Raw genomic sequence first — 11090 nt, forward strand, 5'->3', positions numbered from 1 at the left:
TTAATGTTCTGCATAAGTTTTTTTTTTAGATAAATTTACAGAATAAACAAGCCTACATCACATATGTTTAACAGACCTTAGCAGATCCCTTATACTGGTAAAGCAGTAGCTTTACCAATAAACGTTTCTTTGACGTTTATTGGTAATGCTACCGCTCGCAAGAACACGCGGTGAGAAGTTTCATGCATCAATGTTGCCCATAACATTAATTAAAAATTTTATCTTCTTCTTCTTCTTCGTGCCTGTCTTGAAAAGACCTAACCGATACGTCGACTGGCTGCCTCCACAGCACTGCTTTATCCTCCGCTTGTCACAAGGCATTACGAATGTTGAGACCCATAATTGTCTTAATTTGGTCAGACTAATGGCTACATCGACTTATTTCTCCTACAATCATCCCTCCCTACCAGTTTGTCGAGACTATCCAGTTCACTCCTGGCACTATGGCGAAAGTAGCTAAGCACCTGTTTGAAATCATAGTTGACAGTTGTGTGATCTATAGTTGGTTGAGAATGTATGTTTTTCTTATATACCGAAAGAGTATAGTATAAGTTACAATAAATTATTAAAAAAACGTTAGATAATTGTTTATTATTTATATTTTTTAAGTAAAAAGTTCAGATATCGTTTCGTGCCTAATTTCACGCGCACCAGCTACCATTATATAACCATTTATATCATACTGAAGACCAACAACATAGCATTGATTGGTTTAGATTTGTACTGAAATAAAGGCTTTAGCACAAGATAGAGCATTTATAAGCAATGACTACACTTGTGTAAATCATACAGAATGTATGTACTAAAGGCCCCAAGTAGTTCTAAAAAATCAGAATAATGATGAAATATTCAATTCTATGCCACAATAGTCATTTACAGCAGCAGCGGCAGCAGAATAATTAAATAAATTAATAATTATAATATACTTTATTTATATTGTTCCATTACTTTACAGACGCTGGACACACTAGAACATTCATGTGTTGTGGATGAGGGATCTAGAAATTAACTAACTATAATTTAAACATACACTAACTATAACCTGAAGATTCATAGTGTGGTTGTTAGTAAAATAATTTTATTTTTGTATTTACTCCAAACAAATTCCAACCGATTCGAAGATATATTTATTAACGTATCAATATTATGCCTATTATATTTCTAATGAAAGAGAATTTCTTGACAGGAAAAACGTTATACACAACTCAAAAGAATCCGAAGGCTTTACGTAAACTTTTTACTTTAAAAAATTATTATACTTTGTTAAGTTTTAGTGCTCTCTGTGCATTATGTGCTCCCAGCCTTACGCTTGCAGTGAGCAAATACGGGTCGTATTGTGTACTTGTTGATTGTGATTCAATTAGGTTTCGTAATCTATATAATCAATAACACATATTTCTGTGAGTGTTTACAACATAAGTTTTTGTCAGTTCAAAACGCCTAAATATGCTATGTTTTAAAAGAAATACACTTTCTACTTATATAATATATTATGCATTAAAATATATATTTTCTATATTGCTCAATTGTAACTAAATTCGTAAATCACTTTAAATTTAATAATGGAAGAGAATTGATCGAGGTGACCTACTATTGTTTCCAAACCAGTGATTTTGGAATCACGTGGCACGAAGTTACGGCAAGCCTACAGTTTCATTACAAGCATTTTGTATTTAAAAATCGAACCCCGTATGTAAAATAGAATGAATAAACATATATAATAACCATAATTTCATATGAACCAAGTAACACCAACCCTGTCATTGATAACCTTTCACCCATGTCGCAACCCTATTGGCGCTACACTAATTATCAATATAACACGCCAAATCAGTCATTATTATGTATAATTAACGACCAGATTCCTATGAACGTATTTTTTCTTTCGATAAGAATGTTTGTCTAGAGAAGATTGGAGTATGCAATTCACTTTGTAGTATAAATGGGCCTGCAATTATTTGGGAATTGAAAGTCAATTTAAACATGTCCCAATGTTATTCCTTACACTAAATACTTGCATTACATTACATTGGCTCAGGCAATCCTTATAAATTATTTGTATTAGGTTTACATAACATTGAGACGGAGGTATTCATAGCTTAGTTCTTTTTGTTATGATTATTTTCTCCATATTTCGTTCAGTTTATAATATTGTTGAAATATTTTTGGTTGCCGAGTACACTTACAGGATTTCTACCAGAACACCGTATTTTAAAACCAATACAGAGAGAGGAACTTCACCTTAGCACATGATAATGCTAGTATAAGAGTTATAGTAAGAATGTGATGGACTAACACTTAATCAGAGCGTACTAATTCTTAAAAGGCCGGCAAAACACTCGCAGGCCGTCTGGCATTAAGTGTGTCCATGGGCGGTATCACTTAACATCAGTTGAGCCTTCTGCCCGTTCGTCCCCTGTTCTATAATTTTTTTATATGTTGTTATTTGAAATTCTGAAATATAGTAAAGTTATTCAAACATTTCGACATATTCAAACGTTTTTTGATTATCGATTAATCGATGTTCTTTAATATTTTTCTAAACAACTATTTCCACTTGTTTTTTACCTTTGATAACCATTCAATTGGCTATATTGTGTTTTACTTTGCCATTTCTTATACCCGTAAAATACAAGCGTTATCACAGAATGTAAAACATGACATGAAGGCGATGATGGATCACGAAATAACCCCTAATCAGCTTATCTGAACAACATAAGGTTTAAGAACCTAATTAACCTGGTTACGACAATAATTTACTTAAAAATCGAAATTAATATTTCCATGTATAGCTTTGTAATATATATTCATATTCTTAAAACTATTTAGTTTGCCTCAGTTTTACAGGCTAGGCAGAATTGCTTAGTGAATTTTTTGTTATACCTTTTTTGCAATTTCGTTTCAATTTATTTTAGCCTGAACTCTTAGTGCAATATTCAGAGTCGAGGCTTAACGATATAGTATGATAACAACAACATAACAGGAACAATATTTGCCACAAAACTTACAAAAATAAACATGTAATAATTACGAAATATTCACCGTTGAACTTTAAAAAAGTTATGGATTTGACATATGTGAAGACTCCCTTAGTGCTCGTATTCTTGTTCAAATGATAAAAGGCCGGACAATTCTCTTAAAAGGCTCTATATATCTCGAAGGGTGGCTGTAGTCGCATAACATTAGAACTGGCCATTTGCAGCTCATATGAAAAGGATATAGTATTCATTTAAATTTAGAACGTAGGTCACTGGGTAGGGTATGTAATAATAATAAAAAGCAATCCATATTTTTTGCTTTTAGTTGTATTTATAACTTTGGTCAAATAAGCTTTCCATTGCTTTTATGTAACAAAAATGACAGCACGAGATTCGTAGCGTAGAGTAGTCGGAGAAATTATTTTTGACTGCTCTACGCCCTTTATTAATTAAATATTAATAAGTAGATAAGGTCAATTCTAAACTAAATCTCATCTGTCTCTTATGACAGCTAGCGTCATCATAGTTCTTAATTAGTTTAGGGTAAGTCGGTCAAAATATATTTTTTATTGACTTTCATAAATAACTTTACATAATGAATATATTGCCTTGAATCGTAAAAATAAAATAAAAAATAAAATATGTTTATTATGGAACATAAGATACATGTATCACTTATTCCACGTCATTAAATTTGAAGGCATCCCTACTCATCGGCAAAGAAGACAGAGGGTGTAGGCCGAGAGAAAAAGCCGGCGTAAAAAACTCTCGGTACTCTTTTAAAACAGCAAATCATCAAACAACACTTATTTAAAACAAATATCGCAAATTAATTAGAAGTAGCCTGTCTAGCACTAGTCCCAGGCCCTTTTATCAACTAGATAATCGTTGACTTTATAGTAAGCCTTTTTACACAGCTTATCTTTAATACATTTCTTAAATTTATTGAAAGGCAGTGATAAAAGAGCCTCTGGGATTTGTATTAATACCTACTTTGTCCTGTCAATGTATTCCGGTGCTAAGCAACTAATGGTGGGTAACATCAGACGGAAGAGACCTTGACGGACCCCAGAAATATATAAGGGTGTATCCGGTCTTAAAACATCATTCTAATTAATAATATTTTTAACTGATGTTATCGTCCAAATTGGTTGTTCTACGTGGAAATAGTTTCATGAAATTTCTTGACGCGTACTAAATGTAGATTAGTGACTTCGCGTGCGTGCCTACTTATAATAATTATTATCGACGCCCACTCTAACACTGGGTACAGTAGGCGTCATATTATAAGCAAAAAATTACAATTTTTAAATAAAGAACGTTTATTTATAATTTATTCTTAAGCGATTTGTTAATATTTCTTTTAACATGCTCTTGCTTTTAATTCTAACAAATTACGGCAAGAGTATGCTGAAGTTAGAGAATGCAACTATTTAATAGCCTGCCTGCGTCGATTACTATAGTGCCAACACAGTGGGCGCCTTTAAGAGACGTTTGGCGTGCTTTATGGCCGACAATAAATTATAGATTTCTGTGTTATTAAATTACTTCAATATAGTTGATGTTTATCTGTATTATTTTATCTTGTTTTTTTTCTTTCTTCGGTGCAAATAGATTAATTATAGGTAAATGTGTAAAACATAATTCAAGTTTTAACAGAAATAAAGATTCTATTACAATAAACATAAAAGTAACACACTTTTCAAATTACTTTGCGCTTACAAACATATTCTAGATTCTCTGTTTACAATGCCTCGTCCTACAGTAAATTAAGAAAAAAACTTGAAATAAAGGGCTGCAGTAACTATTTTAACAGATGTTTATACTTCCATGGATTCAACTTCTGTCCACTTATTTTGTAACACGCAATAACACTACGTACACGAACTAACACGCAATAAAACATTTTTAATTTATATTTCTTTTTACATTTTTAAAAGCAAATAACGAAAGCAATACTTCCGTAATCATTTGGAGTGTATTCCTTATTAAGGTTGTATTTCGCAGCCGACTATACTTCAGTTTTTATATTGGGGTGGGGTCATGGAGTAAATTTCGTGATTTCCGCTCTAATGATTTCGACTTCACCTTAACTTTTATAACAACTTCCGATAGAGGGTAATTAAAATAAATAATAGTATATTTAGTAATAAAGCAAAGTTAATTTAGTGCCTTGAGCATGCGGTTCTTATGAGGTCGTAGGTTCATCCCTGGCACCAATGGAACTTTTGTGCTTAACTTACTATGTGCGCATTTAACACTCGTGTACAGTGAAGTAAAACATGGTGGCATGCCTAAGACCCACAAAAAATCGACGGCTTGTGTCGGTCACAGACGGCTGATCACCTACTTGCCTATAAGAAAAAATATTCTCACGAAACAGGTACACAAACCTAAGACCAAAATCAAGGGCGTCACTGGTTTTTTTATATATAGTATTTATTTAATATCAATTAATTTATAAAACACTAATATTTTACTAATAGTACATATTATTCTCAAACATGCAAAAACTTATAAATTATAGTCTGTAATAACAACGTCATTTAATTTAAACATTTTATTTTCGAGAGAAATTTTATTGATTTTTAATTATTCTTTATACTATAGACGCTATATATACTATTTTACAAATCCTACATGTTAACATACAAAGAACGAAGAATAAGATATCGTTTTGCGCATTTAAGACACACAAAAGCATATATAAAAATAAAAGGGTCCCACAGATTTAAATATCCTTTGTATAAAGTATTACGTTTGATTACATGATTACATGACTTTCATACATAAATTTATTTCATTTATTAAATATGTGGTATCTGCTCAAACAACAGTTTATTCTAGATTATTTAGTGTAGATAAAAAGTATATTTATTTCAAGGCTTTATAGTACAATAAGCCGCTGTTAAAAATTGCTTAGCAAATTGTCGGCGTCGATAATTGAAACTGTCAAACACGGGTGACCTTTAATTGCTTTAAAAAAGTAAAGCTCTTTTAAACTCTAAAGGATGACTTTAGGACTAAAGGTAAAGCCCCAGAAAAAAAATGGGGGTTGATAAAGTCGAAGCGAGAGTCCGCGTTAATTTATCTGGTTTCGATAGTAAATAAGTAAATTCCTCATAGTTTATATTTTAAATGAATTTAGTTGGGTGTAATCACTTGTATGGTTGGCCATCTTTACTTTTTGACATCCAGTAACACACAATTAATTAACCAATCAGTTCTCACTTCTTTTTTCGAAAACTGTTAACTCGTGGTCCAAACTCAGCCACAACGCAAATTTCCATCAAATGTCACGCCACGTATATTATACACTTTTTGTCGACATGGTAGAAAGTAGCAGATGGTCCATCGAAACCAGCAGAATGGGAAATGGGAACCTCTATTCTGAAGTACTAAACTGATAAAGGTTGGTACCAGCTCGCTTATAATTAGACTTACCCTGTCTTTCCAAAACCCGTATCCATTTGATTAAGATCCTCATGGCACAACTTAGAAAAGCTCTATCAAGTGACAGATGTAAAATGAAATGCCTGATGGTGCTTATCAGCATCCGGTGATAAATTATCATTTTTTTGTCTATAAGGGATTTTTAGGGATCTCAATTAGAAATAGTTTGGAAATCTTTGTTTTTATATTTAATATATACAAAATTCCTAACCTACATAGTAATAATAATAATTAATAATAAAAATTGATAAATAAAAAATTAAAACAAATTTTAAAAGCTGTTCCCTGTGGCAGTGTACCTTTAATGCTGGCAGCATTTCCTCGCTGCACTGCGATAATTTTCGTTGAGCGAGAAAAGCACCAGCTCTGCCCTGCGATTCTGTAACTCACTTGACGAACTCACACAGCGGTTTTGGCATCGGCGGTCGCTCTCAAATCCGTCGTGAAGCAGTCATTTTATGATTTGGAATTCTGAAAAGGTGGGAGCTTGTAGTTTATTGTTTATCAGAATGCCAAATCATAAAATGACTGCTTCACGACTGATTTGAGAGCGACCGCCGATGCGAAAACCGCTGTGTGAGTTCGTCAAGTGAGTTACAGAATCGCAGGGCTGGGGTCACCGGTTAGTTTATTAATTTTAGAGATACCTCGCGGCTGATGTAAGATATACGATCGCATATTGAAATTTCTTCTGATATCCCGACTAAATAGTCAATCCTCTTACATAGTTGGTACAGTGGAATTTCAATCTTAACACAAAGACTTCTTAAATCAAACTATAATTGCGCCTCCTTGGAGGTAATATATCTTCGATCTTAGGAAGACTACGTTCGACTTCTGATGGCCCCTTACATGACCTTGAGTGTGCTATAATATTTAATACAGGTAATAATTAGATGTGTGTTAAACTAGAATAAATAATACACATGTTGGGCTATCCGCATAAACATAACTAGATTTAGAATACAAAAATAATATCTCGTCATAAATTTATTTTTATAATTTGTGGGAAGTGGCACAGGTCAGGGAACCCAGGAAGTTTCCCTTTTCGGAGGCCAAGATATTTTCTGGCTCGCAGACAGCGGAGTGATGACGCGTTGTAGTTAAAATAAAACAACCGTCAGTTTCTGTTGCCGTGTTTGTACATATAAATTGTGTTTCATGATCATGATCATGCAAGGGTGTGTATAAAGTCCACATGAATGATCTTAAAATCACCTTGTTCAATGAATAACTTGTAAATATGATAAGATGTGTTTAGTCTCATAATTGAGCCTTGGCCTCTATTGATAACGATGCATTTCCGCTTTAGTACTAACAAGTATATAGTAAATATAGTCTTATCGGTTTATTTTATTATGAAGTAACCATAGAGTATATAGGTACTGCAATGATCAAACAATCATACTTTACAAAACCGTATGGAACATAGTGTAAATTTAAACTAAAGGACAAGATAAGAAGTATACAAATAAGAAATAAAACAAAAGTTATTGATGTAAAAAAAATATAAAAAAAAAATAAAAAGACAAAAAAAATTAAATTAAAAAAAAAATGCAAAAAACATACCTCAAGCAAATAAGTAAGATTGACTTACGCATTGAGCACGCCGACTCCTAAAAGGCCGACAACGCACTCGCAATTTTGGCAAAGTGAGCGAGCCTCCAACCCAGACTGACTATAAATCGAATTATTGCTCCAATAATTTTGCACATTTATAGTTTCCTAAGGGTAATTAAATTATACAACATTTATGTATAATGCTTCATATTCAAGTATAACATTTCTGTAATTTTCACAATGAAATTCCAAATAAAGGCCCAATAAACTACAGAACCCTATAAATAAGGGCAGCGATAAATAAAAAAGGGCGATTATTTTCGTGTATCGATATCTTAAATCCAGTATATTTGGCTTTTATATAACTGTTGTTATATTAAAAATTAGAGTAATAACCATAATCTTAAATTAAAATAGATTCTAGAACTTTCTTAGGGTAAGATTCGCGCTAAGTATAACTTCTGTATGTCAAAATACTGGGTTAGAAAAATAGTAGTTCTCTTAGTCACAACGTGACCATTCATTTTCAATTTCAAAGCCTTTATTTCAACTAATACAAGAGAGAGTTTAGAAAAATATATGTGTATATAAAAAAGTTCCTTAAGCAGACACAGACAAGTACAAAAAAAAGTACAACGTGACCATGAGAGACTTTTAAATGTACAACTAACAAATTAGATGGCTATATAGGAAAGTATCTTCTAATATTACGAAGGCTTTTCTACTAGAAAACATTGTTTTGAATTTTAAACGCTTTTTAACGTAACGCTGTATTCGAATAAACTTTGACAGTTTTCTATTGATCATTCATTGTACAAACTATTCACTTGATATCCACTGTACGATATTAATATCATAGACAGCAGAATCAGACACCAATACCGATACTTCACAGCTTATCTAAAGCCCCCTAATGTTTTTATGAGTTCCCGGGAACTCCGGAGGGAGGCGTGACGTAAAAATGAGAGATAACGGGATGTTGACCGTTATGAAGATAAATTTGGGATATTACATAATACCAGCTATAGCTCAATGATCAAGCAGTTTACTTAACACGTCCTAGGGTTAATTTAAAAAAATATTATTTACTGTGGAAAGCTTAAACTTTATAAATTGGTATCGCTGTCCATTATTGAACTATAGACGTTTTTTTGTTGTGTGTTACTGTAATTTGTATTGTTATAATAAATAAGAAATGCAAACTTTCAATTACTCAAATCATGTAAAATAAATAACGAGGGCCGTTTGGCCGTTACGATAGAAAAACAAAAGTTATTTTTTTTAATTCTTAATTCAAATAAGGTTACTAACGTTACACTATCTTCACATAGCAAAGGATGGATATTGCAACTCTTTTGAATTATTTGTATTAAACTGATTATTGGCCTTTACCAGAACATTTTTTAATGTACCTGGTCTACGCAATACACGTGGCGCATCTCCGAGCAAAAATAGCGTCATTACTCTAACGTCCAATAGAGACAGCGAACACGTCGTTTCTGTATGCAAGTGTTTTTTTTTTATTATAGAACAGGGGGCAAACGGGCAGGAGGCTCATCTGATGTTAAGTAATAACGCCGCCCATGGAGCCTCTCAATGACAGAGGGCTCGCGAGGGCGTTGCCGGCCTTTTAAGAATTGGTACACTCTTGGTACGAACCTAAGTCGAATTGGTTCGGAAATACTTCAGTGGGCAGATGGTTCCACATAGTGGTGGTGCGCGGCAAACACTGCCTTAAGAAACGCTCAGTTGTGGAACGGCGGACGTCGAGGTGATACGGGTGGAATTTCGTATTCTGCCTCGAAGTCCGATGATGAAACTCAGTTGCAGGTATTAATCCGAACAACTCCTCTGAACACTCTCCATGGTAAATGCGGTAAAAGTCATGTAGTTTTCGTAACATCGCGGGTTCGTGCAGGGCAAAACCTCATTATTGGGATCGGGATATTGGAAGTTACAGAGTAAGCTAGTTAGCTCTCGGATGTGTTTTGCACTGTTCAGCTATTGTCTGCCTCAACCGAAAATATTCGCATTATTAAAGTTGAATGTGAATGAATATAAATGTTTTTATTGAACATGAATCACTTATACCTTTTATCGCATGTTATTCTTCACTTACCGCGGCAACAAACTATACAAAACAAACCCTTTTTAGAAAAACCAAACATAAATATTGGTGACTCCAATCTTTTAAAAGCACAAAAAAAGTTTGGGATATGGAAATTTCAATAAAGAAAAGGTTTCTCACAACAACATAAATTGATTTTTTTTGGCGCAAACGGGCAGAAAGCTCACCTGATGTTAAGACCGCCGCCCATGGACACTCACATTGCCAGAAGTCGTGCGTTGGGGGCCATTTAAGATTGCTACGATCTCTTTTCTTAATTTGTATATGTATATAATATGGTACTATAAAATTAAAATACTTAGTTTATACACTCCGTACTGCAAACCATGTGACTTGGTCTTCGAATCCTGGTTATGGAATATTGAAACCTGATTTTGATTTGCTGGTTCATCACAAAATTGTTTAAAATCCAGATTACTTGCCCTTATTGAACATACTGCGTAAACGACTTAGCAACTGAATAGTATATAATATATATCAAACAAGATTCAGGAATTATGTTAAAAGAAAATAAACATACCAAAGACATTGCCTAAATGAATGTTCAAATCTCTGTTTTCCGATAAGCTTAGCTCAAACTATATGCCCTAAAGGCTAAAACTTATCTATTTCATTCGCCATTCCTTCTACAGCATATGCAGAACATACGGAACAGCCAATGGGCTAAAAAAATACGTAAATATACAGTAGAACCTCGACAACTATAACCTCGGTAACTTAAAAACCTCTGTAACTTCAAAAAATAATATGTTCCCTTCCCATCAGAGCCAAAAAACCTCCATAACTTAAAAAACGCAACCTCTATAACTTAAATAAGTAATCTCTGAATTGGCCCTCAGTAACTTAAATCAATGTTTCCACAACCTCTATACCATAAAATTGTTTGTTAATGAGTCATTTTGAAAAAAGCAAAAAAGAGCTTATAAATAGGATTATTTAAATTTCTGTATTTTATTGAACCAATCCTTCTG

Source organism: Pieris napi, chromosome 12 (assembly GCF_905475465.1).
Source record: "Pieris napi chromosome 12, ilPieNapi1.2, whole genome shotgun sequence".
Classification (NCBI taxonomy): Eukaryota; Metazoa; Arthropoda; class Insecta; order Lepidoptera; family Pieridae; genus Pieris; species Pieris napi.